A 22,577-nucleotide genomic window follows, 5' to 3' on the forward strand; every position below is an offset into this window, starting at 1 on the left:
CCCTTCCTTCATATGTAAGGGACACTATGGATGTCTTGCGTAAGCTTGAAGGCATACGCTGCGATCAGGATGTCCTATTGGCATCACTTGATGTGGAAGCCCTATATAGCTCCATTCCTCATGATCAGGGGTGTGTAGCTGTCGAATACTTTCTGAAGGGTAAGGGCACACAGTTTCAGACTCACAACGAGTTTGTTGTAATATTGCTTAGGTTTATTCTAGAGCATAATTCTTTTATCTTTGACCAGAAAACGTACCATCAACTCAGGGGTGTGGCTATGGGAAGCCCCTGTGCTCCCACATATGCCAATTTGTACTTGGGCTGGTGGGAGCATGAAACTGTCTTTAATGATGGAATGGAAAAATGGACATCGTGCATCGTGCTATGGCTGAGATTTATAGACGATATCCTGATCCTCTGGAAAGGTACCAAGGCACAATTTGAGGAATTTGTGGCGACTCTTAATGTAAACAATCTGGGCTTATTTTTTACTTGTGAGATCAATGACAACAAGATCACGTTTCTTGATATTTTGATCTCGAAAACACCATCTGGGAACATCCAAACCAACATGTTCCGTAAAAAGACTGCCACTAATAGTCTCCTCAGATGGGAAAGCTGCCATCCAGCTAACCTTAAACGTGGAATACCCAAGGGCCAGTTCCTGAGGGCGAGACGCAACTGTTCCACTATATCAGACTATAAAATGTCAGCGAGGGAACTGGAGGACAGGTTTAGACGGAGAGGATATCCGAAACATGTTCTCAAACAGGCCTATCAAAATGCACTTGGATGCAACCGAAATGATCTTCTTAACCCCAAATCACGTTTGAAGGATGATGACACTATACGGATCATTGGTACTTACGACTCTGCTAGTAAGGAGGTTAGAGAAATCCTGCAGAGATATTGGGGAATTTTGCAAGCTGACCCTGACGTTGGTAATCTGGTAGGGGACTCTCCCTTTATAACATACAAAAGAGGGCGCAATATAAAAGATCATCTTGTGCATAGCCACATGAGCACACAAAACAAACCAAACACCTGGTTGGACAGGGGGTTCAATGGGAGTTACAGATGTGGCTCATGTAAGGCATGCGACTCGATTTTGTGCAGTAAAAATTTCAAAAGCACCAAGACTGGCAGGGTGTTTGACAATAGGTCCTATATTAACTGTAAGACCAAAGGTGTAGTTTATCTGATCACATGTGGCTGCCAATTACAGTATATAGGCAAAACGAAGAGAGAATTTAGAAGGAGGATTAGGGACCACATTGGGGATATAAGGAGAAAGGATGATACTCCGGTGTCGCGGCATGTATGGGAATGCCATAATGGTGACTCCTTGACATTGAAATTTCAAGGGATTGAACACGTTAAACCTTTGGCGAGAGGTGGTGATCATGATAAGAAGATCTTACAAAAAGAAGCGCAGTGGATCTTTCGTATGCAAACTATGAGTCCCGCCGGTTTAAATGAAAAGATCTCATATGCATGCTTTCTGTGAGCATAACATCAAAGAAATCTATTTCCTTTGTTTACTTTTTCCCCCCATGTGGGTGGTGGTATGTGTGGCACAACTATGCACCTGACCTCCCCTAACAGTATCATCTGTGTGTTTTCACATTAAACTACTGCTGACCCCTGTTCACACTGTTAGAGGACTCATATGCGGTTTTTTCTCTAACTGATTCATTGAATATGTGATATTACGTTTAACTAAATTTGGGGCGTCTGTGTACAGCCTAAACTGTGTCTAGTTTAATGAACGACCCTAAACTGTACCTACTACGTTCCGACAGTATTACACTCTGTGTGAGTTATGATGATCAAAAAGGGCAAGAATTCCATCCTTGATCGGAGTGTGTATCATTATGAGGTTTTTCCGATAGGAGTTTTGAGGATGGTCTGTGGATCATCATGATATTACAAATCTTTGGCATCTCTACCTATTACATGTCTGTCCCGTAATCTGTGTTTATCCGCTTCAGGTCTCCAGGGTTACGAAGGACGCTTTATCGTCACACTTCAGCCTGATTGGCTGGGCTGTTTGGGGGCTCGCCACAGTCCGGATACGTCACTGCTGGGACGTGTCTTTGTCTGATTGGTGGTGGGCTGACAGCCTCGTCAGTGCAGGGGGAGGGCTCTAGCCCTTCATATGCTCCCAGTCTCGCCGGCTCGTGTGCGGCCATTTGTATTAGAGTCGTGCACGAGCCGGGAGAAATAAATGTTAGCACGAAATTGTGCTTAACCGGCATCAACTTTAACAATCCCTGATGATGTGTCACACCTACCAGTGACATTGAAACGCGTAGGGTTGTCCTAATTAATGCAGCGGTGGTTCGGAGAATTGTCCAAGATTAGTCCGTCAACAGGACTAACTCTTCTCTCTGACCACTTGTTGTGAGCCCGGTGGGCTGGAATTATTTTCTCTCAGCAAGTTGCTGTCAGGGCTGTATACTATAAGAGGAGAGTCTCACCACCTCCTATCCCTGACTACCTTGTCTGAGCCTGAATATATGTCACTATTGGGCTATATGAGCCATATTTTATAATATATTAATAAAATTCAATTTTAATCGTTCTAATCAGGCAGTCAATCTATCTATTCAGTGAACGACATTTACATTACCATTAAGTGGATTCATCTTACTGAGGTATAGATAGAGATAAATCCTATATTTCTTCAGGGAAAATCTTAATTTGGCCCACTAGTGTATAGTGTGGATTATTCGTAGTGTTAGAGATTGTGACTTTTGATTTCTTTTTATAACTGGATCCTATGGACCCACCCTGGTAACTAAACAGTCTCTCCTGTCACCCTCATTACTGAAAATTGTAGCACTTAAAAAAAAAAAAATGCTCGACTGACAGTTCTTAGGACTAGTGGTGCGGGTCAGATGAAGGCCATTGGAGGCCCCTGGGCTCCCTGTGAGTGGCCCTTCTGTTTTTTTTTTTTAATACAGCACTAATAAAATTGCCTAAAAACACCATCATATGTTCTAAATAACATATAGTGCCCACATAATACTGTCCTATAGTTCCATACAGTAAACATTTAGAGGGCAACTAAGTTCTTAAAAATCTTTTGACATATCAGAAGTTTTTATCAGTGGGGGTCACTGGGACCCCCAGCGATCACTAAAACGAAGCGGCAGAAGCTCTCGGGTAAGCGCTCTGCCGCATTGTTTCTGATCGGCTCTGCTCAGCTTTCCTCAGAAAGCCCAGTGAGCGGTATACAGGCTCATATACTTTCTATTGAGCCCGTACACTGCTCCAAGGAAAGCCGATCAGAAACAAAGCGGCACAGCACTTACCAGAGCGCTTCTGCCGCTTCGTTTTCATGATCGTAAGGGCCTCTGAAGTTTTGATCGGTGGGGATCAGAGCACTAACATACAGCTAGTTTTCTCAGCAGTGAATGGAAGCACCTAATGTCCTGCCAGGTTGTCATGTTCCTTAACCTAAAGGGTTAACACATTGACGTACCTAGTTTTATATCTGAGCTGATTTGTATTTTGAGGGATTACCAGCATAAGTACAGTTGTTTTTTCCTCCCTTTGACTGTAAGATGATTAAAATCCCCCACGTCTTCTGCACATAACTTCGCTGTGTTTTTTATTCTTTTCATCTCGGTTCGATTTTTGTTCCCGGTCCATACAGTTTGTGATATAGAATGCAGACAAGACCCGGCGTGTTAGACTACCGAGAAATAGCACATCATCATTTAATATCCGACTCCGAGCAGAGACATTCACCTGTCACAGGGTAAATCTGATTGTCATGGCTCATTTACAAACCGCGTAGAATGGAAATGTAAGGTTCTTCTGTCTTTCCCCTAAAATGTTGTTTAAATACATCGTGTTCCCTTAAAGTGGCGATGAACGCACTATATTAAATACACATTAAAGAGGCTCTGTCACCACATTATAAGTGCCCTAAGGAGATCGGCGCTATAATGTAGGTGACCGTAATGCTTTTTATTTAGAAAAACGATCTATTTTAAACCACTTTGAGTGATTTTTAGCTTTATGCTAATGAGTTTCTTAATGCCCAAGTGGGCGTGTTTTTACGTTAGACCAAGTGGGCGTTGTACAGAGGAGTGTATGACGCTGACCAATCAGTGTCATGCACTTCCCTCCATTAATTTACACTGCACTAGCGATATAGTTATATCTTTATGTGCAGCCACATACACTAACATTACTGCAGTGTCCTGATAATGAATATACATCACTACCAGCCTGGACGTCATGTGTACTCAGAATCCTGACACTTCTGTAGCGTCTCTGTGAGATTTCCAGCAAGGCAAGCGTAATCTCGCGAGATTACGATGTAACCTGTAATTTCATACGAGATTACGCTTGCCTTGCTGGAATCTCACAGAAAAGATTCAGAAGTGTCAGGATTCTGAATACACATCACGTCCAGGCTGGAGGTAATGTATATTCATTATCAGGACACTGCAGTAATGTTATAGTGCGTTTATGTAGCTGCACATAAGGATATAACTATATCGCTAGTGCAGTGTAAATGAATGGAGAGGAGTGCATGATGCTGATTGGTCACTGATTGGTCAGCGTCATACACTCCTCTGTACAACGCCCACTTGGTCTAAAGTAAAAACACGCCCACTTGGGCATTAAGAAACTCATTAGCATAAAGCTAAAAATCGCTCATAAAGTGGTTTAAAATAGATCGTTTTTCTAAATAAAAAGCACTGCTGTCACCTACATTATAGCGCCCATCTCCTTAGGGCACTTATAATGTGGTGACAGAGCCTCTTTAAGTGGCCGCGAACACCTTTCCATAGCGCTATTGATAGGTGTCTGTGCCGTAGAACAGTGCCAGGAAATATGGAGCATGTCCTATTTTTGTGGGCCGTGCTCCCATACTTTGTATGGGAGCACGGCACGAAAATGCGGCCCACGGGTGTCGGCGACGGGCCGTGATTACGGGCACGGCCGTGTGCATGAGGCTTAAACCTGAAGTTTTCTCTCCTCTTTGCTATACAGTTTAATCTGCAACCGATTGCTCCCTGTTATCGGCTATGTTGGCAGATTGGCATTAATTCTACCAGACTTCACTAAATAGTATGGAGTCTTGGGTGGGTTGGTTTGAAGAGCAGATTTTGTTCCAACGAATCCTCCTTATCGTTTTTAGTATTGAGTGATGCAATAAGAAGCATGCTGGTGTTTTGTTTCCCACGGCAAGAATGTGGATCTGATCATATTACTCGTGCCTCAACATCTCTATATGGGCTGGTTAATATACAGGTGTGCCCTAGGCCAAATGTTACCTTGGAGCTATTTGTTTGTATCAGTGCTTGCTCGGTGCAGAGTCTGAACTAGTGCATTAGTCTATGTTCACACTGTTGTTGGAGACTCTGTCGGCAGTGTCATTAGATGTGAAGGGAAGAACAGCGCAGCGTGCAGTACTATTCTTACCGTCAACAGAAACCACGACGGGTCCGTTTTCAGAACAATGATGTTCTATGGGTGTAATCACACGGCCGTTTTTTTAACGGCCCGTGAATAATCGCCGTAAAAAAATAGGACATGTCCTATTTTTGGCCGTTTTCACGGCCAGACGGCCCCCACACAAGTCAATGGATCCGTTTTTAACGGATGTCAATACATGTAACAACCGTTAAAAACAGATCTGTGACATGGGGATTGGCAAGGGAACTACTAGTTCCCTTGCTAGCTATCATTGGCATACTCACCAATGCAGCGCCGTCCTCTTCAGGTGTGGTCTCTCGTATTCACAGGTTCTACGAAGGCGATGTGATGACGTGATCGCGCCGCCTTGGCAGATCCCAAGCAGATGACAGACCACACCTGAAGAAGATGAGAGACGGCGCTGCATCAGTGAGTATGTAGGACAGCCGAAAGTTAAATGTAGTGTATTGTTGCACTCACTACAAGGGTAGTGTGGCGCTAGAACAGGGGGCATTGTACATAGTGGTCAACTGTAGTGAATTTTCCGGGACTGTCCAGAGTTTAGAGACAGTCCCTGTAAATTGTGGCATAATCTACAGGGGGTCTGTGTGGCATAATCTACAGGGGGTCTGTGTGGCATAATCTACCGGGGGTCTGTGTGGCATAATCTACAGGGGGTCTGTGTGGCATAATCTACAGGGGGTCTGTGTGGCATAATCTACAGGGGGTCTGTGTGGCATAATCTACAGGGGGTCAGTGTGGCATAATCTACAGGGGGTCAGTGTGGCATAATCTACAGGGGGTCAGTGTGGCATCCTTATACAGGGGGGCTGTGTGGCATCCTTATACAGGGGGTCTGTGTGGCATAATCTACAGGGGGTCTGTGTGGCATAATCTACAAGGGGTCTGTGTGGCATAATCTACAAGGGGTCTGTGTGGCATAATCTACAAGGGGTCTGTGTGGCATAATCTACAAGGGGTCTGTGTGACATAATCTACAAGGGGTCTGTGTGGCATAATCTACAGGGGGTCTGTGTGGCGTAATCTACAGGGGGAATGTAGCCTAGTACAAATGTTACACTATGTTATGACTACCTGAACACGTTGCATTATGTTGGGTTCCACATGATCTACTTGAAATAACCTTATCCACGCTGCGTTGCCTAGAGGAGAGGGAGTGCATTTTCTGAAGGCTCGGTTATAATGTAAATTGGGTTTATACATCTTAACAGGAGATTTTGGTTTGAAAGGTAAACCAATAAAAAGGCTTCTAACTAGAGAACATGGGGACTTCAGGTCAAAATAAACAAATAGTTGAGGCTTTTATGTATTCTAATAGATCAGAATGAAAAACACATGAATCTGGAGGGGTTTGGTTGAAAACCGTATGTGTGCAATAATACTACTACTGTATTTGTTAAAAATACCATGTCTTCACTTTATTTTCATGCGGTTATGTCCCAGGCTATCCGATAAGTTGATATCTATTGAAACTCGTGTAGGAAGAGAAGCTAGCTACTTCCTGCTTGACTGAAGTCACAATCGAACTACAAATCTTGCAGGCTTATAAGCCTTGAAGGATTTCAGCTCTCTGATATGTCTCTGATTGAATCTACGCCTCTAAAGCATAGAACCAATGTTCTTGTGCAACAAACATGTCCCTGAACACTTAGTCACAGTGAGGGAACCCTCAGCCAATCCCTCTGTCAGGAAGACTTGAAAAAGGGGGAAAGGATCCTCCGAGTGACCAGCACCCTATAAAGTAGGCCCTATGGAAGCCAAAATGATTTACTATAGTTGCTGGCAGACAGCTACTTCCTATCTCCCCCAAAAAATAATGAAAATGAGAAGCTTGGAACTTTCAAGATCAAGTCTTCACGCAGTTCCTGCGCATAAAGATTTAGGAGCACCATCAAATTTACATTTTGGCTGAAGGTTTTCTTAAGCAGAACGTAAACATTTTGAACCCCCCTCATCCTCCGAGATGGACCTAAAATGTTCACCAAAACTTGGACAGATGATTTTACAATATAGTGTTTGGACACTCTACCGACTTTCAGGGAGTCCCCGGTTGAATATACAAAAATTTCCCTATAAATCTGTGTTGCTGGATGTTATGTTCTCTTGAACGAAGATTTGACCAGTAGGGGAGGAGAAGAAGGAAATTACAGAAGGACCAATGGGGAGTAGAAGTCGCATGAAATACTGGAAAGATAACACAAAAATCAATGTACACTCAAATGAAAGGTTAAATTACATCCAGAGAGGAAACCCATCACAGCATATTTTTTCCCTTCCGTGTTTGAGTAGTTGTTTACCATGGGAGGAGAGATGCTGGACTGTGCCAAAGTCAAGGACTGAGCGTCCCTTTGGCAGCACAGCTACATAAAATGCAACGAAATGAACCAGAAATTGAAACGGGATCTCAGCCTGAACGAAGGGTGCTCTCACCGAGGTCACCCCTCCACTGCCTCCCACACCTCCCCTGCTCCAGAAGTCGTCGCTCACACTCGGCCCAGACAGCAGGAACAGAATAGGCAATGTTAATGACAGTGTCTCCGTGGCTCCGATCGGTTTTATTTTACATGTGTAATATTCACATACTACAGGAAAGCCAAGCTTGCTAATCGACTTAAAAAAAAAAAATGCTGAGAAATCTCTAAAGAGATTAGACAATGTGGCTGTGCTGGAATAATACGTTTTATTTCGGTGTCAAAAAACAAAACCAATATGTACCCAGGAAGCAATTTTCACCCTGTAGTGACCCGTGAAAGTGCCCTAGACTGCGGGGCACCCCTGAGCACCATAAGGGGGTTAGTCAGTTTGAACAATCCTTCTTTTTTTTTTATTAGGCGGATGTCTTTACTATAAAAGGACACAAGCTGGGTCCTCCAATGATCAACCGTAATCTGTGGAGAACTTGGCAACTCATGGTCAATTCCCCTACAGTGCCACCACAGGGGAAGGGAAGCATTACACCGTTTCTATTGAAATGAGCTGTCTGTCCACTTTACAATAAACAACAGGACCCAATCCAACCAGTAGTGGATCCTATTGTACCAATACATATTTCTCCCGACTTCTCACCTAATTGGTCTGTAATATTTAGTACACTGAATTATTTCAGGAGAAAAAAACTCCTAACACATGCATGCCATGATCGTAAAAGGGGTATTCAAGAAGGTATACCAAACCTATCGGGAGCATGGTGGTCCTGTTAAGCAAGCCAAGTTGGCCACATGTCGGAAAAGGCTCTCTCCATGGAAGTCACTGGCAGGTGGGAACACTACCAATCAGACATTTATGGCATATCATGTGCATAAATAACGGACTATTATGTTCTTAAACTGGCTTCATTTAGCTACAGGAGTGTTCCAATAAATCAGGTCTTCAACCATCGGTTTCAATGGGAATGTCACCAGCCTTCCTCATAGATGTAGAAATTAAACCGTAGCTCAACACACTGGGAGGCACCAGCTCACAGACCCTCCACCAATGACGTGTCGGGGAAATAGTTCAAGAGGACCATAGTCTTCAGTGGCCTGTAGTCAACCATCCACAAATGGTAACCTATAAACTGTTGGCCAAAGTCCAAAGACGGAGGAAGTTCGCGTGAAACCATGAACTCTTTGGTGACCGAGCCCCAAACTGCTATATGGGAGTGTTATGTTGTCTTGGCAACCGTTTTGGTTGTTCTGCATCCTCCGAGTGATGCTAGGAGACCTGAGTGACTAACATTTGGCCACAAGATGAGAGGGCAAAATTCTGTAAACGAAAACAACCCAGCACGGCGTGATCCGAGCAGCAGAACAGACTGCATTTTTCCACTGATGTCCTTTCACAAAATCCACTTACAATAGGGAAACTTTTTTTTTTTTCTTTCCCCCCCACTCATCTAGCAAATGTAAATTTTACCAAACACTTCTTATTTAGGACAAGGTTTCAAAGGTATCCATTTCATAAGTGGTACTTACATCTGTCAGAGAGGCTCCGTCCAACGCAGCTTAATGTCCCCCCATTACATGGCGTCCACATGGAGGGAAATGCTTGTTAGACTTTCATGAAGACACAATGACGGCTGAAATGGAAAGGAATAAACATCGGTTTAATACATTATTCTTGTCCTGATCACTTGACTTCATTATCGGTATACATGATTGTATGGTGATCTTAAAGTGGCAGAGACCATATTTGGTTCTGTCTACTAGAATGCATCGTGGTCTGTCCAACTCATCAGTTGTGTAGGTGAAAAGTTAGTTTATTTTTATAGTACGGGTTTTTACGGTTGCAGCTATACAATGTCTTTTTCTTTTTTCATCATAAAGCATTTTGTAAGGGGGGAAAAAAGGCTTTTTTGGGGTTTTTGTTTTTTTTCTTTTTGTAATATATTTTTGTTTTTAGTTTTACTAGGGAACTTGACTACTTAATCCCTTCAGTATTGCAGTGTAATGCCTGTCAGTGTAAAACTCATAGGCACATGCAAATGTAACTTGACGGCACCATAAGGGTTTAAGGAAACCTCCATTCTAAAATTAGTTTGAACTAATACTTGGTTTCCCAAGTTTTTCATAGACCATTTATGAGGATGAGGAATTTAGCCCAATGTCAACACTTCTGCCATAAAATAGGACATGACGTGCTGTTAAAGTGGTTGCTCGCTTTGCAAAAATATTTCCTAAAAGGCTCTAAACTGTGTTGTTGTGGCACACGAATCTGTAAATCTCATCATGCTCGCCAGCTACCCATGTATGAGCTATGTGAACACTGCGTCCATAGCACCCAAGATGGCGGTGGTCACGTGATGTACCCTCATGGCCACTTTCCATGGCTCTCCCAGGCCTGCAAGATCTTCTACGGTTCAGGTGTTTAACAGTAACTGAGCACGTTCAGAGTGTGTACGGATACAAACAGCGGAATTTCCTGTACTGGGACATGCGCTGAGCGAGTTTAGATACAGTTCAGCTTCTGTTGCGACGAGGGTGTGGCAGGGATGGCCGAGAAAGTCTCACATCACCACCACCACCATCTTAAGTGCTGCGGATGAGGTGTTTTCATAGCCCACACAAGGGCATCCGGGGGCCTTCTACTGGTCAGCTAGGGTAAAGTATGATGAGATTTACATTTATGTGCCACAACAATACAATTTAGGGCCTTTAAAGAAACTATTTTATTTTGAGTGGCCACGAGGTATGCCACGTAATGGGCATGTCTGCTTTGGGCATCCACTTTTTGTTAAAGGGTCCTCCGATGCACAAGGTGTCCTGTTGCTGGAATCGCCAGTGTAATCTGTGGAGGAGCCTGGCAGCAAGTGTTTAATTTCCCAGCAGTGCTGCCACAGGGGAAATGAGGCATTACAGAGTCCAGATTGAAATCAATGGGCTGTCCGTGTAATGTCCAGATGTGCCGGCTCCTCGATAGAGAGGCATTGCTTGTAGCTGCTCCCCACTTTGGTTGAGGGTCCTGAACGGGTGACCTACTCTGTACGAAATGTAAGGTTTTTACATACCTTTAGTGAATTCTGAGTTAGAGGAGGTGACATGGGACAATCTACAGCGACCGCACGTCAACTAAACTGCTAGGGTCGAAGCTCAACATCTGCGCTGTCCGAGAAGAACTGCTGTCAGACATTCGTAGAAGACATATGGAAAAGCACCAGAACGTAATGTTCAGGAATGTATAGAGGAGGCATGAGGTGGCAAGAAGCCGACTGTGATTTATTAAAAATATCAGTGGGGAGGCGTTTCTAGGGAAACATCCGGAGGACACAGGGTCATCCACTGATCACTATATGTGGTGTGTAGCCGTTGTGTCCTTTTTGTTTGTGCTCACGAAAAGGCTTTTATGCCGTTAATATTTGCCCTCAATCTTCGTGCTGTCTTTACTTTTGGTTTTCCCATTTTGCTTTTACTCCTAAATGGTGTGGATGTCTGCGGCATTTTGTGCTCCAAAGATCCAAACCATACAATCCTTCTTTCCCCTAAAGGCAGACCATTGGGCAGGCACCATAGATCTGAATAGATTTCCACAATTATGACAATCCCTTTTTTTTGTTTTTTTTAAAAGCATCCCCAACAAGAGGCTGATCGCAGGAAGGTCCCGCTGCTTTGACCACCAGCGATCAGCTGATAATCTGTGAGGGAAGCTGGCAGCAAGTGTTAAATTTCTCTGCAACGCCATCACAGGGGAAATTAAGCATTACACACTGCCCGTTCAAAATCAGTGCATTGTGTGTTGGGTAGTTCAGGGAGTGAGTGAATCTTTATAGCTTCTCTGGTTGATAGTTGAGGATCCTGGGGATACCCTCGTAACTCCAATTCCTTTATAGGATATTTGAAAATGAAACTAGACAACCCATTGAATGTAAAAATGTAGTGGAGTTAGAATTTGACAATGTAAAAGAGCCGAGTTAACTATTTCACACACCTTTACGTGATATCACAATTATTGGTTGTTTTACATTGGACTCTGTCGGTACCAGGCAAACCAGGGCAGATGCCAGGGTACATTGGGCAATGAGTGGGGGCACATGGCATTCAAGGCAAACATGTTCTTAACCTGACAAGCCAAGAAATGTTTGCTGCTGCTTATGAATTTACCCTAGTATGGCGTGACCTACATCTCCCGGATGGAGCCTGGGTAGCTTTTGGATGAAATCGCTCTTTATATGGGTTCTATCAGATTAGAACAGGTCTACCTTTACCCGATTGTCTGATATTGTAGTCGACAAGTGAATAGAACTTAGCTGCAATACCATATACGTCCTATATACCAGAATGGCACTGTTGTAAAAAAGGAGACCCCCTATTTTTAATCTCCTATAGCCCCTTTAAGAAAAAAATATGTATTTCTCTTTCATCACGTCTAGGAAATCACTATATGGGTTGCCATATTGTTTGTGACCTTATTATCAGCCATGTTTCCCACGTTTCGAAGCCTGGAGCATTGATTTTGGCATCCCCGGTGTTTATTGATCCCTGAACAGATTATAACATTTACTTGGTTTTGAACACGGTTCGGTCTATTTCAGATACGATTATCTGACGCCTTGTATGCCTGTGCGGGATGTGTTCGAAAATCCTTTATTTCTTTACCTTGTCGGAGAAATTCTTGGGGAAATTCTTTTAGAAGCGCCGTACGGGATGGGTGTGACTTATTTGTTTTCCATATCTGCCTAACCTATGCAGACTGGCACCATTCTTGTCATTTTTATTCTTGATATATCTTTCCTTGTGACTACAAGATCTGTTTGGCCAGTAGTTGAGCTTGGAATCTGGAATCTGCAGATATTTTTCAGGCTAAATAAATACTATTTTTCTAAAAAATTTTAATCCAACTTTTTTTAAAATAAATTTAAGATATCGGTATTGGAAATACTCGGATATATGTGAAAGGGTCTGGTCTCTACTTAAATTTCTTTAAGAGCTCTTCCATAAAACTACTGTACATACATAATAGGTGTTCGAGGGTAAACACCCATATAGTTTTATAAAGATTATTTATAAAAAAAATTTGACCAGCCCTCTACCTGACCTAACTTAAATGAGGGTCTGTCTGTCTGTTGGAGGAGAGATCAACTTGTTCCATCTGCTATTTCACCCATGAGACTTGTTTCATAGCGCTCCAAGTGTTTTTGTGAGGATCTCCGGAATATGTGCTAGATTACCTATAGATTGGTCACCACTTCATAAGTGTGTGTACAGAGATCGCTGTCAATCAGAGTAGGACCGCCCACTGGACTCCTAAGCTCAGAAACAGCAGGGATTTAGATCTATAAATGACTAGTTTTATGAAATCGTTCCCCACCAAACTATATATCAATCTGCTCCGCTTTTCTAGCTCTATACCATGCTGCCTGCAGATTGGACTACATTTTCAATGTCACAGGTTCCCTTTAAGAAACCGTAGAAGTGATTCTTAATATGAGCTGGCCAAACATTACCTTCCCTGGAATTTTATAAAAGTGGTCATACACATTACATGTATGTTGGCTGAACCTGCCGAGCATCTAATGTGTATGGTGGCATTCTATCTCTGCCCCGATGTCAGGGGGGAATGATCGGGCTGTCGAATTTAAAGATGCATGAGAGTTTAGTTCGTAAGAAGATAAGCCGCTGCCAGAGGAGTGTAGCCATGGCTTTCTCCCTATTGAAAACACATGCGCGCTTGGCCGAGCCCAGAGTGCACTTGTGTGGTTGGGTCATTCGGAATAGCTGTCGGCCGAACGATAATTCGGCCAACCGCTATATAGTGCCTTAGAGGACAACTCGACCAGGCCTGAGAAGGTTTAATTGGTACCAGCTGTAAAATATCTTCACTATAAATTTCTGGACTATGAACAGGGCGAATGATTGTAGCTATATATATATATATACACGTTAGAGGGTAGAAACTTATCATGACTCCGAGACACGAGATGAATTTCAGACTACCGTACGGTACCAATAGATAATGCAGCGAAGCTGGAGTCACGGATTATAGTGGTTGAGAATTGGTAGTATCTCATGCATATAGACGTATAATGGACCCATGTTATGAACCCGTAGTCTGCAATAGGTTCATACTTCCGTTTTTATACAGAGGCACATGGAATTGTCGCATGTTTCGCCACATAACGTATTATGAGTATTCTCCCTGAAGTAATTGCCGTGTGCATGAACCCTAAAACAACCATCTTAGTGATCTCTTTGAGTGGAGGTATCTGGGAAAGTGTTATTTCGAATATGATCGCAGATCCGATCCTGAGAAATAGTCTCTTACATACGCCGTTTTAGAGGGAATTAATACCTTCGAGTCTGGCTCTCATTAGCAGGTCCTCTGATTTACTATTTAACAAATTCCTATTTAATGAACTTCCCACTTCACAATGTGAGACTGCAGCTCTGCAAGTGAAGAACAAGAATCCCCTCTCCGAGCCGGAGAACATTGTGATTTTATTGTAATTATTCCCAAAACCCGAAAATCACTAACACAGTACCACCATGCCACAGGCTGCGTAATCTGTCGCCGTTTGTGGATGCCACATGTATACATGCAGGCAGATTGTGCCCGTGTAAACCTGAATATAGAGACTATATAGGAATAGTGACCGATTTTAGACTAATCACCTATAAAGGAAATCGAGGCGCGCACCTCTATATTGAGGAGGATTATCGGGCGTCTCCTACATGGTGTCCAGCTCCATTTCCAGCACTTCTTATCTGCTGCTGATGTGGCGCTAACCGTGCTGTGCACAGATTGTCATCACCCACATCAGTCCTGCAAGGTCCACACTTGACTACATATAGTATGTTGTGTATACTTCGGTGCAGCACGGTGGCTCAGTGGTTGGATGTTCTCATGGGCTTCCCCCGGTTTCCTCCCACACTTGAAAAACATACTAAAATTGGCCATCGTGTGTATCTGAATCTTCGATGCGGAAATTAGATTGTGAGCCCCGTTGGCTACAGGTATTGATGTGAATGACGATAACCTTTGTGCAGAGCTGCAGAATATGTTGGCGCTATATAAGCAATGGAAATATACAAGTATTAGTATACCTACGGACAAACAATTGCCAGAACTGCGGTATGTGGACTTTTTCACAGGCCAATTATCGGGCTAACGAGCATTCACCGAGCTCTCGTTCCCGATCATTGCCCTATGTAAACAGGGCAACGATCAGCCGATAAATGATTGTATCCGTTTATGTAGCAGCAAATATTATCGTTGTTGACAGCACATCCGTTGCCATCGGGAAAATGTGCTGCCGACATGATGGAAATATATTGGGACGAGTGATCGGAGTAACATAGTTCCTTGTGAAAGGAGCAAACGAGCTCCGATCAACGAGCTGTCTCGTTGATCGGCGCTCGTTTACACGGCCCCCGTCGGACCATGTAAGGGGACCCTTAGAGTGGTCTGGGTCCAGGAGTGTAGCGATAGATGGTGCATAGGCAGCGGTCGGACTCAGGCCCTGGTACCTGAAGGGGCCTAAATGTTTGTCGTTGCGTTGGGGCCTAAGATCTTCAAGCCTTGTACTTAAATAGTATTGAGGGTTATGGACCCACTCAGGCCTTGTTTAAATGTCCAAATGTCCACCCCTGCTAAAAAAAAACAACAAAAGCCATAGTAGAAGATGGGGACAGCCAAAGCTGAATAGCGGTGAAGTTCTGTCGCAGAAGCAGCCCACTAATATATGTATGTTGTCATCTCTCATAGTAACCGCAGCCTACCCATTCCTGGCTGTAGGCATATCCCTGATATTTTAAAATCTCTTAGGCCCCATGCACACTACCATAAAAATCATCTGTAATTGCGGACCATAATTGTGGTCAGCAATTACGGACCCATTTACTTTGTATATTTACAGGAAGGTGTCCGGACCGTAGAAGTGTACCGCAAAAGATAGGACATGTCCGTTCTTTTGCTTTTTACGGGCCGTGCTCCCATATTTTTATATGGGAGCACGACCCGCAAATGCGGGTGGCTGTCCGCCGCCGTCCGGCCGCGCCCGCAATTGTGGGCTGTTATCACGGGCACGGCCGATGTGCAATGGGGCCTTAGTGTTTATCTAAATATGTGTTTGCGGGTTGTGGGCACAGGTTGGTTGGAGAGCAAGGGTCTCGATATAAGGCCAGGCATTGATTCCTAGACAGCAAATTGTCAGTTGTTGCTCTCTTGCCTAACTGAAGGGATAATAGGTAGAAATTCTTGACGTTCCAGATCCGCTTCTTAGAAAACGTCATTTTTTTTTATTTTTTGACAGCCTGAAAGTAAAGTAATTTTGGAGCCACATGCTGTTTGTTCTGTGACATAAAGAAACCTCCTGCTATCACTCAAACTTACATTGTTCTTCTACTGTACCGAAGGCTACACTCGTTCGAGAAGCTGGAAATTGCCATTAATAATGGTGATGGATGTTCCGGCTGACAGAATACGATGTTGTGCATGCAGCATATTTCAGGTTTGGTGGAGATCGCTGTCTAAATTTCAGTGCCTGAGTCACCGTGATAACGCAAACAGCCCACGGGTATAAGAAGCAGACATGGGAAATGAGCACAGATTATTTACTTAAAGATACATTAACACCAAAAATATAAACTGTAAACGTGTTGGAACGGATGCGTTCACATAGCTGGATAACAAAGGAGTGGCAGCGCTTCCAGTATGCCAGGGCTGTACCAGTGATCAAACCGGGGTCAACAGCAGGGCTTTCTGATACGGCCCGTTCTACAAAAGCTGGATATTAAAGAAGAACTCCGGCAGCAAAACGCAATTGCACCTCCCTACCTAACCCCCGTCGAGACTCATCGACTGGAGGATCGGGACATGGTACTTCTACTGATATCCATATCATCCCGGGACAGGAATGCCCAATACTTGTTCCCCTACCCCATCCCATTCCTTGTAGAAGAGAATCGGGGCATAACCCTATGACTTTTCCTTTATTTGCTCCACACAGACTATTGGACTTCAGGACTAAACTAGCCTGTGCTGGGCCTAGACATTCTCATGGACCACATGGCGTTTGCATGGTCTATCGCCACGGTATGTGCGCCCTTGTGGAGGACACGATGATCCGCTTTAGTCACCCATTGCATAGACTGTTTCCATGTTCAGTTCTGCTACATCCATACCAAGCGAAGTCATACAGAGGAAACCAACCTCCAGGGTGTTCCTCACTTGGTGCCACCATAGACCCTCCATGGTCCACCACCTGTTGGACTTGGTCATGGTCAAGACTATAAAATCCTAGTTCTAAAAACAGCGATGGAGACCTCATCTACGATGTAAAGGTTCTGGTAGGATGGTGAAGAACAAGTACTAGGACTAGATATTTAGACTTGAGGACTGTTTTTCATGGCATCGCCCCGGAATGGGACAGAAGGGGTTAAATGTGTTCTGGAATTCTACAAAAAAAAAAGAGAGCTCAAAAAGGAAGTAATATTAATGAAGCGTTGAATGACAAACAGCGCCTCGGTCTCCCTGTCTCTCGCTGTAACCTCAGGTGACAGGTCTGGAATGCTCCTGGGTCATCGTGCTGCTCAACAGGTTAACTCCTTCAAGGCTAAGCCACGATAAATGTCCAGCGCCGTAGATAATACAACATAAACGCCTAATTTCCCACCTACCGTGGAAGAGCAGATCTTTAATATTTAACCTTTTAAGTTGTGAATTGCTCACTGCTCGGGATTCCAACCACCTAAGTTGGAGGCCTCTTCTCTGAGTCATCCTAATGGTACTCGAAGAGATGGGCAGGGTTGGACTGCCCACTAGAGGGCCAGATCTGCAAGTTGGTCCAGGTTCTGGTTTGACCACAACAGGAGATCCAACCTCAACCCCATCTGCCAGTGAAGCTCAGTTGCTGTTTGGGTTTATAACTTTTTTAGATTATGTCCTGAGGGGGTTTTGCCTTCCTCTGGATCAACAAGGTAGGATTATAGGTTGGACTTGATGGTCCAGTGTCTTTTTTTGTAACCTTATAAACGATGTATTTAGTTCTTTGTGATAAGACTTGGTTGTTCAGATAAAAATATACGGGCACTTATTTTGTATGTGGGGCACCCTCTTGTCTCTAGCTGCTCCAGACTGACACTGTATTTCAGCCCTAGACTCCAAACTTTTCAAGACTCCATGTGGAGCATTATCTAATGGCTGGGGTTGGATATTAAAAGGAATACTGCGGACAAAGCTTAAGTTCTAAACCGCAAGCAACATTGAAGTGTAAAGCATGGAGGATAGACCAAGCAGCCTGAGTCTGTGATACAGTGCAGTTTAGCTGCAGTCACTGATTATAGCTGCAGCCAGAAAGACTATATTAAAGAAGAAAACCGCAGGTAAGCCCCACGCAGCGGTTTTGAGGCTATAGAAGGAAGATAGTCAGTGTACGAATGTTTGAATGAGGCCTTGGCTATGGATTGGCATGGATATCCTAGTGGTGGACCGTGCAGAGGGGAAGCTTGACAGAATTACAATCATGCGTTTCCTTTATCGAGCTGTGTAAACGTCCGGTCACGGGTGACCTGCTCCCAGGTATGTTCCAACTAGTGACAGAATATGCGATTTCTGCTGCTATGTCGGCATGAAAAACCAAAAAGGAGGTAATCCTATGGCTGGCAATAACACCTTGACGTGGCATGGATGGAATGGACTCATGCAGGGTTGGCCGAACGTTCGATGTTGCCTTGTGCACTACGTTGTATGGGCGCCACTTATGGTGGCCTAATAACATGTAGTTGGATCCAGTGCATCTGCCTTTCCATAGGTTCCTGCACTAAATGTGAGGTTGGGTGTGCAAGCTGTGAGCGCCCCCTTCAGTCGTGACATGCTATGCGCACTGAGGCCGGTTCTGGATTCATGGACTTGAATAAAGCCATACATATGTTAATTTTGTACGTTCCGTCAGTATATAGTCCTATCCCCGGTGCCGCCAATATATATTTCTTCCAGAAAACGCGCCCCACCTGTCCATAGGTTCTGATATTACAGCTCCGCTCCATTTGAAGTGAATAAGGCTGAGCTGCAATACCACACACAACCTGTGGACATGTGTGGTGCTGTTTTTGGATGAAAGCAGCCATGTTTTTATAATCCTGTATAATTCTTTTAAGAACTAGGAAGAGACTGGTAGAAATCTTGATAAATAATTTGTAAGCCCCACTGTTTGCTAAGCGGTGACAGAAATAAACGAATGTGTGAATGAGCCTTTACTATTTTAACGGATGAAACGCTGACCCCCTTATTTCTATGGGGCTATGCACACATCCTTTTTTTTTTTTGCGGATCGGTCTCGCTCATTCTAGTCTATGGGTTCGTTAATAAAACCACATCCGTTTGCGGATCCATCCAAGACGACACCTGGGTAGACAGATTTTCCCAGCATGCCGCATGTTGAAAATTGTCGCCAGAGCGATCCCGTGACCTTATGGGTCATCCCTTGGGGCAAGTGGATGAATATTTTTTCTTCCTTGCGGACCATGAAATACCAAAGACATACGGTCTCAAAATAGACATATGGAAAAAATGGGTAGCAACAATATGGATGTCAAAACGGATACTCAGATCCGTTTTTTGGCGGCAGAATAAAAGGACGTGTGTATGAGCCCTAATATTTTGCTTAGCGATGATGGCCGTGGCCTGTGGGTGACGCACTCGGATTTCTTAAATGAGAAGTCAATGCTCCTATGCATATAATATGTTAAAGTGTTAAACTTTTAAAAAAACATTTGACATGTCCTAGTGATATAACAAAATTTTGGATTGGTGGGGGTCCGAGCACTGAGATCCGAGCGATCGCCAAAACAAAGCGGCTGAAGCGCTCGAGTGACCTCTTTGTTTTTGATCCGCTTTCCTGGGAGTGGTGTACGAACTCGTAGACTTTGTATTGTGCCCGTACACCGCTCCGAGGAAAGCTGACCAGAAATGCCACCGCGCTCACCCGAGCGCCTCTGCTGCTTCGTTTTAGCGATCAGTGGGAGTTTCAGTGCTCTGACCCCTACCAATCAAAACTCACAAAACTGATCCACAATCCTTGATGCAAATTAGACCTTGGCAATCTTTGAATTACTATGGGTATCCAGTCATTCACAGGCCAACCTTACTGCAACATTGTCCTGAGCGTTTACTGTCAAATATGTCAGGCAGGAGATAATAGTCGGGCTTACAGCCGATATAAATGCCACGGAAAGAATAGGTATTACAGGAAGGAGTGAGGAGGGACACCACAGAGTAGGAAGTCTGAGGATTTATAGGTTTAAGTAGGATTTCAGCCACCCCCACAAGCACCAGCATTAGCCGTAGTAACTTGTGAAGCGTTAACATAATCCACAATTCTTTTCAATTTTCTAAAATGCAGTATCGGAGGGGTTGTGGAGGGTGTTGCTGTATAAAATCTAGGATGAAAAGCGGAACATTGAATTATATTAATCGCACCGCAAAATGCTGAGGAGTTCTTATCCTGTTCAAACCATAGACAATGTATTACACCTCACCTGGCGGAGAAATGGCTGCAATATCCCCCTGCACACGGCCGTGCCCACAATCCCGGCCGGCCGTGGACAGCCACCCTCGTTTTTGGCCTGTGCTTTTGCGGCAGCTTTCTACCGCCCGGACACATGCCCATCAATATACAGGAAGGTGTTCGCGGTCAGCCGACACTTCAGAGTAACGAGCGGCATCGCAGCATTTAAATAGTTAGAAAGAGGGGGCGACCTCCTTTAACAGCTCATCGCGCCCCCCACAATGCAATCGCGGGGGGGGGGGGCGATGGTTGCTATGGCTGCCTGGGAGCCTAATGAAGGCCCCCAGGTCCGCCATCTTTGTGCCTGTCAGAATCACGATATACTGCAATACATTAGTATTGCAGTATATCGTGCAAGCGATATAACGATCGCTGGTTGAAGTCCTCTAGGGGGACTAATAAAAAAAGTAAAAATTAGTTAAATAAAGGATTTTGGGTTTTTTTATGTAAAAAAAAAAAAAAAAAAAAAAAAAAATGAAAAGTTAAAAAGAAAAACTTTTTTCCCATTTTCCCCCTAGAGAATAGTAAAATAAATAAATAAACATAATTGGTATCGCCACATCCATAAAAGTCTGAACTATTACAATATATCATTATTTAACCCGCGCGGTGAACGCCGTAAAAAGTAAATAAATATAAATAAATTAACGCCAGAATCGCTATGTTTTGGTCACCTCATCTCCTACAAACAAATTAAATAAAAAGTGATCTAAACATCGCATGTAGACCAAAATGGTATTAAAAACTACAGCTTATCCCGCAAAAAATAAGCCCTCATATCGATGGAAAAATAAAAAAGTTATGGCTCTCAGAATTTGGCGACACAAAATAAATTTTCTTTTTTTACACTTCGGTTTTTACATGTAAAAGTAGTAAAATATAGAAAAAACAATATATATTTAATATCACCGTAATCGTATTGACCCGCAGAATAAAGTTAACATGTTGTTTTAATTGCACAGTGAATTCCGTAAAAACGGCGCACAAAAAACCATGGAGGAATCGCTGTTTTTTTCATTTTCTACCCCACAAATAATTTTTTTCCCGTTTCCTAGTACATTTATATGGCAAAATAAATGGTGCTACGAAAAACTACAACTCGTCCCGCAAAAATCAAGCCCTCATAGGAAAAATAAAGAAGTTATGGCTTTTGAAAGGTGGGGAGGAAAAAACGAAAATGAAAATCTGAAAAAGGGCTGCGGCGTGAAGGGGTTAAAGAGGGAACTTGGAGCTGTGGGATCCTGTTGTGGATTTTGGGTACAGATTCCTTCCCGAAAATCCACAGCAGACCCGTCGTGCGTTCACATGGCCTTATAGGGCTCCAAGGTGTTGGGGCCAATTTATGATATCTACCTCTACAACTGCTGTCGCTACACCAACTGACCATGGAAATATTCATAGGAGTATTTTCAGTTTCATACGTTTATGGGATAAAGATAGAATATGTCCTAAATGTATAATCGATGGGCGTTTGACCTGTGACCCCCAACTGATCGACAAAATGAAGGTGCTCTTCTGAGTGCCATGCCTCATTGATAGGTAGATATCCGGTTATCCGGACTACATGGATAGACCCCCCAACAAGGCAGGTTTTTTTTTGGCTGCAGTCCCATAGCGGAGCTCTTTAACCATTTGCTGGACCTTTCTCCACAAATATATAAAAAAGGACCCGTATAGGCATGGACGGGTCCTTTTTCCATACTGATTTTCATCAGAGATTAAATTGCACATCCCATAACTTTATCCAATGAATGTCACAGGGAACCCAAGTAATCGATTCAGCACTTGGGTAGTGGCCATGAAAACCCTTCACCTCATAAGGTTGTGATGGGAGGGCGCTGAGAAGATATTATCGGTCTTCAAGGGTTTGCCCCAGAATCAACAATTGTCACCCATCCACAGGACAGGTGATAATTGTCTGAACGCTGCCACCCCCAAAGATCGCAAGAACCCACTGTTCCTCCTCACTGCTGGACCGCAGTGAGGAGGACATTGAATGTTGGGCAGTCGAGCGTGCGCACTGAAACTGCATTCAAAGTCTATGGGAACAGCAGAGTACAGCGCTCTACTGTTTTCCCGTCAATTTCATAGCCCTTAAATGGAGCTGCGGGTACATGCTCGACCGCCCCAACATTCAAG

At 43.7% G+C, this 22,577-nt stretch overlaps 1 long non-coding RNA gene across 2 annotated transcripts in view; it reads right to left on the bottom strand.

The window, feature by feature from the left end:
• Nucleotides 1–22,577, bottom strand: part of LOC142665926 (uncharacterized) — a 133,425-nt gene that overhangs the window by 60,638 nt on the left and 50,210 nt on the right. The window contains exons 1-2 of one of the 2 annotated variants that reach the window (XR_012851601.1): nucleotides 20,410–20,661; nucleotides 9,415–9,518 (exon numbers count right to left, since the gene is read on the bottom strand). This is a non-coding gene — a long non-coding RNA (uncharacterized LOC142665926). Of the gene's footprint in view, nucleotides 1–9,414; nucleotides 9,519–20,409; nucleotides 20,662–22,577 lie in introns of those variants that run through there. The other variant, XR_012851600.1, reaches the window with a different exon arrangement.

The sequence above is a fragment of the Rhinoderma darwinii genome, chromosome 13, assembly GCF_050947455.1.
Source record: "Rhinoderma darwinii isolate aRhiDar2 chromosome 13, aRhiDar2.hap1, whole genome shotgun sequence".
Lineage (NCBI taxonomy): Eukaryota > Metazoa > Chordata > Amphibia > Anura > Rhinodermatidae > Rhinoderma > Rhinoderma darwinii.